General features: G+C 49.5%; 1 protein-coding gene across 1 annotated transcript in view; it reads left to right on the forward strand.

The window, feature by feature from the left end:
• The window catches only part of DNMBP (dynamin binding protein), a 26,078-nt gene that overhangs the window by 9,760 nt on the left and 8,881 nt on the right, over positions 1 to 7,437 (forward strand). The window lies entirely within an intron of this gene.

Genomic DNA, 7,437 nt, shown 5'->3' on the forward strand with positions numbered 1-7,437 from the left:
AGGTGCTGGGGCTATCCCCACTGCCTGTTTTACTTTCATAACACATCATGAACAGATTGTGTGTAGGAACCAAGTCCTTACCCTGCAGAAGGCAAGTATGGGAGCTGTTCAGTATGGGAACGCAGCACAAAGCAGGAAAAAAGGGAAGTTGTAGCACTCAGATGTATGTGGAGGGCAAGTACTTGTGGTTGCGTGATTATGCATGGGCAGGACACCTGGGCGCCTGTGCATTGGGGGGGCTGTCACAAATGGGAATGGTAGCTCCAGCATCGCCAACCATGTGGTACCACAGTGGTCCCTTTCTCATGCCACAGCAGTTGCGTACCCTGAGTCCCCAAGCCATCCCTGGGTTTCCAGTCCCATCAAGAGATATCAAAGCTGGAGGGCTCAGGCTGTCTTGGCATGGGCAGAATTGTCGCATTGATGCTGTGGCTAGGACAGAGTTGGCTGCAAACAGCTTTGTGGGCTTACTCGTTGTTGCAAGGTTTAGTGTGTGTTGAGGAAGGGGCAGCAAGGTGGTAGGACCTGTGCAGATAGGACTGAAGGAGTCCTCCTTGGTGGACTGCCCTCCCTATTGGGCAGTCATGTGTCTGAAAACCTGTTTGCTCCTGCACCCTCTGCTAGCATCTGTCTCAGGCACCTGTGTGTGAACTCTCAGTGAAAGGGGATTGAAACGCAGAGGACAACAGCACCGCAGTGCAACAGCCAAAGAAGTGGCAGGGCTGGAGGCTGTGGCTGCTTGTCGGCTTAGCGCGAAATCTGTCCTCTGGAGGTATTTGATTAAGCAGGCTCCGCCGGCTGCATTTCTGCCCTCTCAGCCGCCTTGGTAGGGTGGGACTTTGCTCGGCTGCGTCCCCAGGGCAAGAGAAGGGAGAGGCTTTGCCAGGACGTCCAAAGGGCGGCGGGAAGCGAGGAGGAGCCAGGAGCAGAGCGGAGAGGGGGACGGCCCACAGAGCTTTCCGAGGCTGGAGCTGTGCTGGCCTTGCGGGCTTTTACAAGAGCTGAGAGGACAGACTGTGATGCCAGGCGAGAGCCTTTGCTCCTCTGTGTTAAATAAGATGCTGCGTACACCCATGCCTGCGCTGGGAGAGGGTGTTGGATTTTTTGCCCTGCTGTGGCAGGCTCAGGGGCAGGAGAAGAGTGGCGGGAGATGCGGGGCTGGTGTCCCACAGCAGGAAGGCACAGAGGAAGGCTCCAGGCATTTTCTAACACTGTCCATCCTGTGGTGTGTTTCTGTCTGGAGTTTCTTTAAAGTTCGTCATTCTGCTCTGTTGGGACACATTGCTGCACCAGCAACAGCCCTGCTTGGCAAATACACTTTGCTGCCATAGCTGCCTCAATGTAAGACCTCACCTCTCTGCTACATTGTTACCTGAAGTTGAAAGAACTGGGTAAACCCGCAAAATATGTTTAGAGAGGAGATACAGTTTATTTCAGAGTCGCAAGGTATTTATCCTAATACATGATTAACAAAACTTCACCTAAAACTACATTAATTGGTACAAAATTACTTCATCTACTTTCTGTTGTTCTGTTAGTTTCACGCTTTCCATGCTAATGAGTCCGCATGTGCAGTGTTCACTTTCTTTTGGGTCGGAGGTTTTCTTGAGTTGGTGGTCCATGAGTTGGTGGTCACGACCTCCCACTGCCGGATTTACCTTTACCCCACTTTTCACAGTTTTTGCTGACTTCATAGACATCAGCAAACAGTCCAACATTTGACACCTCTTTGGGCTGGATGGTTGGCCTCTTATCAGTCTTGTAACTTCTTTTCAAGGATATGTTCCATAGGGGGTGCAACCAGCTAATCCTCCCTGATGGTTCCCAGGACCAAGTGTCCTGCTGGACACAATTGATGTTCTTCTAATCTTATGATGTTGCTTTCTGTGAACACATTCTCAACACGTGGTTCCTGCTTTGAAGACCCAAATATTCTCATATACAAGCTTCTTTTGTACTAAAAAATTCAGCTCCATATGTAACAACCTCATTGTAAGACCTCACCAGGAGCCTTCCCAAAGCCCTCCCACCACATTTGGTGTCAGACACCCTCCTGTCCAGCTGATAGAAAGACGTCTGCTCGGGTTTTCCCTCTGCATGTGCTCCAGGCACCTTTTCTGATGCTGCCTGCTTCTCTCCCAGGTTTTCCCTCCTCTCCACAGTGTAACAGAATTTTGGACTTGAAAGCCCCATTAGAGATGACATGGCCTGATCTTTTCCGTAGGTGGGGTTATTCTGTTTCTTACAGATTTCTCTGTGGTGCAACCCGGTGGCAGTTACTTGCTTAAAGCATCTCTTCTGAGATAAGACTCATATGTGCCTGCCTGCTACATCATCAGGAGAACCCTCCTGTCATAGCTTTGCTGCTTAGTCACCATCACTCCTACACGTTGTGCATGATAATGTGTTGCATTTCATCTCTGAACCCCAACCTTTTTCTACTAAAATAGAGCTTTGTGGTTGATGGTATTTTCTTCTCAGGCAGGTACTATAATTAAGTAATTTTTCAGTCTTCAGTTCTTTGCAGTGAATAGAGTCTTAAAAGACTCCTGGCAAAGACTCACAGGAAGGCCTTTCACTGTTTGTTTTTCCCAATCCTTACTCATTTTTCACTTCATACTCTAAAAATAGTGGACTTCAGAGCTGCCTGAGGTATACTGCATGGGTGTTGGCACTTGCTTGCACAGAAGTTTACCTTGCTGCATTCCTGTGCCCTTGTCTGAGGACCCCAATCTGCCTCTGCACCACTTGGGGTTCTCCTGTTTTTGCTCACAATCACTTTTATTGATGCTGTGCCTCAGCTTGAAAGGTTAGCTCTTTGCAGACCATCATATTACTTCACTTTTTTTCTCTGTCATGGGTTGGGACCATCCCCTGTTCACACTGAATGCAGCAGGGCTGTGTTGGGATGATGGTTGTAATGATGGGTGATGGACCTAGCACAGAGATGTCCTCACGAAGCAGGCTCTGCATGAGACATCTTTGAGACATCGAGTCATTCCAGTGGACCTAGAGAAGTGTCCCCAGCCCGTTCCTGTTCAGCTTATTTGTATGGTTTGTCTGGATTTATCTCCTGGTCCTTGGTCTCAGGACTCTGCCAAGATTGAATTTACTTCTGTGGGCTGAAGTCCTCTTTTGCTGTGGAACCTCTCTGCTGCACTCCCTGCTTCCTCCTAAAGAGCAACAAGCTGCTGAATATACCCAGTCTGTTGCTTTTGGAGCAGTGGGTATATTCTGTTACAGGCTTACTACCAATGTCCAGAGTGAGAGTTTTCACCCCAGCCAGATCCTACTCCTGGCAGTGAGTTTAGCCTTTCACTCATTAATTATTCCCTGCCCTAGTTTCATCCCCTCTCTTCTCATGGTAGGCGGTGGCTCCTCCCTGCCAGGCATCCACATACTTCAAATATTTGCAGCTGGTTTGCTTTGTCCTGAGTCACTGCTTGACTCTGCTGAGCTGTGAGCCTGGGGCTGGGCTCGCCTCTGGGTGGGTGCAGCTCCTGTCAGAGATTCCTGCTTATGGAACCCGGTGAGAGGGGTTGTCCTCAGTCCTGATGGGCACCACTTCCCTCTTCAGATAGTGTCAGCAGCCTGGGCACCCTGCGAGGCTGTGCCGTGCCATGAGGGATGCTGGCAGGTGAGCCCCAATGAGGAGGAGTTTGGGGGGTCATGCAGCCCTTTGGGTGAGCCCCCCAGGCCGTGCATGATGGGCACACATCCTGTTGGAACTGGTTTTCATGGGTCAACTCTGCTTCCAGAGTAGGACAGGGAGAAAACCTCTTAACTGCATGTGTGTTCCTGCTACAAGATTGGGTAATAATAATTAGAAATTTTCAGTAATTGGAAGGAAGTCAGTAATAGTGCCACATCCGAGACAAGTGGGGTGCCGTGTCATTGTGATCTTAAATCCATGGGAAGGGTAGAAGTGGGAGCGTGCTCGATCTTGACACCTCACTGCCAGGGGCTGGGTTGCGAGTTGGTGTTGAATCTCCCATGCGTCAGCAGGCAAACTGGCGGAGCTCAAAAACAGGTGCTCCTGGGAGGCTGTCACAGACCATCACGCCAATCTGGAGAGCCAAGAACTCGCCACCAATTCACCACAAGGGACAGAGAAAATGATGTTGTTAGAGGTTTTTAATTTAGAGCAGCAGATTGCAGAGCTCGTGCAACCTACAAGAGAACAAAATTTGAGTCTCTGAAAATTGTGATGGAAAACATTGTTTTGGAAATGTATTTCTGAATACACGTTTGGCATCCGTGCCATGTGTAAACACAAATTTATCACTAGTTTGGAATTTGGTGGCTTCATTAGAAATACCAGTCACATTCCAGCAGACTAACGGAGCCCGTTCCAGCTGTGGTGTACATCTTAGTGCCTCCAAAGTTGATGGGCATGATGACTCAGATTGAAAGGTAGCACTTAAATAGAAAATCTGTGAAGTAAAATGGAGATCTGTTTAAAAAGCGTTTACTAGATGACCAAAACCCACAGCTGTGAAATGAGTGTGTTTAGTTAAATGCTCAATAAGCCTTGTTTAGGGAAAGCTGCTATTAGATATACAAGAATGCATGGCAAACAGGAAGAAAGAAATTTATGGCAATCAACAGAGATGGTATGAAAAACAAAATGTGAGAGTTTTTAAATGCATCAGAAACAAATTCCAAGTATTCTACATATTGATCAAATAGAAAAGCCTAATATTAAAAACAAAATCTGTATCTGAATTTTTTGAACTAGGAGAGTTTGGAAAGGAGCAGGATGACTTTTGAGTTCATTGCTGAAGGAGGATGCTGAACTGGTGAAAAACAGCAAGAGTCCTAAGAGGCTTTGCTGCAGTGTAGCCTTGTTTTCAAACAAACCTTGAAATATTCAGAAAGAGCAAGAAGGCCAGAGGAGAATTAATTTGTGTGAGTTTTCAGAATAATGCAAATACTGATACGGTGTAAGTGGATAGAACTGGTGGCCAGCATTGTGCCAGATCAAGCAAGCTGAGCTGATGACTACTATGAGCTTAAAACCTGTCTAGGAAAGGTTTCAATTTCTCTTCCAGAGGCAGAGATTTGAGACTTGCAGAGGAAGGATGTCATGGAGCTGGCAGTCTCAGGGCGTCAGTCGAATTCTCGCCGCAGGGCGCTCTCCAAAAGGGCCTGACCTAGATTGACTTGCCTGGGGTTTACCCAGTGGAGTGTGGGGAGCTGCTGCGTTCCTTGGTGGTGCTGGGCATCCCTGGCTCCATTTCGGTGAGCTGCCAGACACACCGTGTGGCTGTGATTTAGCTATGGCTAAAGCTGGGAACCCAGCAGGGTTGTTTGGTGGTACTATAAACTCCCGAGATGTCCTGTACAAAGCTTTATCTGGTAGCATTTTGCCTGGGGATAAATGCAAAAATCCTATTCTTTGACCAAGGCAAATGTAATCTTTTCCATTTGTCTTCCCAAATGCTGCTGCATGGGTCAATTCTGGCTGTTGTTCTGGCTGGTCTTCATTTTCAGGATTCTTCTGAGGTCACCCAATACTGTGGTATCAGCTCACCCGCCCACCTCGCCTGGGTTTCACACACCTGTTTGCATTTCAAATTAACACCTTCCTGCTTCTTCCAAGTTCCCCCCCACTTGAGCTTGCTCTCCTGCAAAACAACTCCCATTCCTTAAAAAAATATATATCCTTCTTTAAAGCAACTGATTTGTTATTACTTTCATAAGTCTTTGAGCTGCAGAGACCTGCTGATTGTATTATCTTGGTGTTTCTTTGTCCCTCCTGTACGTTTTTTCTCTCTTGTGTCCTGTTCAGGCTCCAAGCGCTGTGTCTTAGGCAGGATGTCCCTGTTTGGTGTTTGTAGAAGACCTTTCATGGCAAGGCCTGGTCTGCTACTGAGGCTTTGGAGATGCTGTGGAAATGCAAGCAGCAAACATGAAACCCAGTGGCTGCTCCCCCGCCCCCCCTTCAGCTTAATGCGTTTGAGTTGATTAAGTCCATCATAGAGGACCTATCTGGTGGGGAGCCAAGACAGCCATCGACTTAGCCAAAATCAGCCTTTGCCCTTATGCAGGGTTGCCTCTGGTGAGGGTATTTTTAAGGATGCTTGCCAGTAGGAAACAGTGAATCTGCTCTTCCTAATATGCCGTAATTGCTCACTAAATTAGGGCTGATTGTGCTGCTAAATCCTTCTCTGCAGAGCTGGCCCTTTTGGCTCTCCCCAGAGATGCCTGGAGGAGGTTACCTTCCCTCCCACATTCAGGGCATCTTCTGAGGAGGGTTTCAGCTGGGTTTTCCCATTTGCTGCAGTTGTGGGGGTGCCTGAGACCGATTTTGAAGTTAGTCTTACTGCAAGAGGCATAGCGGTTCATCCTCACCCCAGGTGGTTGTGAGAGGTTGCTGTTTGATCCCGATGCTGCTGGTTTCTGTTTGTCACTGCTGCTCTGCAATGGGAAGGGCTGGGCTGAGTCAGTGTCTCATCTCAGCCACTTGTCTTTCAGTGCAAAAATCCCATCCTGGCAGAGCAGCAGGCAGAACGCTTCGGCTGAGGCAGCAATTTCCTATCCTGCCTTTCATGCTGCTGCTGGTTCCTGCCATCACCTAAGCAGAGGTTGTTGGGAGCCGGGCTATCTCTTGGTGCTGGGGGTACCAGGATAAGTCCCAAGCCCTGCTGGGTGTCTCTGGGAGTCCCCCAGGCTGAGCTGCTGTTGCCTGAGACTGTAACCGGAGAAATCAGGGAGGTGGAGATCTGAAAGTGCCTGTCCTACAAAAATATTTTTTAAAAATGTCTGAGCTGGGGCATGTCTGCAACTCTAATAAAATCTCACTGAGAGAGAGCAGCTGGGGAATCCGTGGGAGGGCTGGAGTGGACTGACATTTGTCACATCAGCGACTGACCTTAAATCAAGTCCCTGAGGCAGGCTGGGGTGCTGTGAGGGGCTGGGGGCTGCAAAGCAGCCATAAAATAAGGGAGATCTTAGTGTTTCTGGGCCAAACCCTGGCTCAGAAGGGTGTCCCAGGGAGGTGCTCCCCTGAAATCTGGGGAAGGAGGGTTGCTGTTGCTATGTTTTTGGCCAGAGGACACGGCTTTTAAAAGCAGGCAGGTGGGGTAGAAAGTGGCTGGGGCCCAGGAATCTGCTGGGGGATAAAATGTCTCAGTGAACGCTGGAGGGGGCTGGGCCGGCCTGGGAGCCGCAGGTGGGACAGAAAACCAGGAGGAAAAGCGGCGGCCGAGGGCCTGGGATAGGAACGAGGAAGGTGGTAGCCGCCTGCACGGGCCCGGGCCCTGCAGACAGGGCAGTTAGCCTGGCCGTGCCGTGTGCTCCTGCTCCCTCCCAGGGGTAGGGCAGGGAGGCTGCTGCGAGGGGATGGGAGCCTGGGCGCAGAGCAGGTCCCTGGGCTGTGCTGAGGTCCCTGGGGGGGGGTCTCCTCGCCCCGGTGCCCCCCGCCATGGCATGGTG

The sequence above is a fragment of the Mesitornis unicolor genome, unplaced genomic scaffold, assembly GCF_000695765.1.
Source record: "Mesitornis unicolor isolate BGI_N332 unplaced genomic scaffold, ASM69576v1 scaffold4991, whole genome shotgun sequence".
Lineage (NCBI taxonomy): Eukaryota > Metazoa > Chordata > Aves > Mesitornithiformes > Mesitornithidae > Mesitornis > Mesitornis unicolor.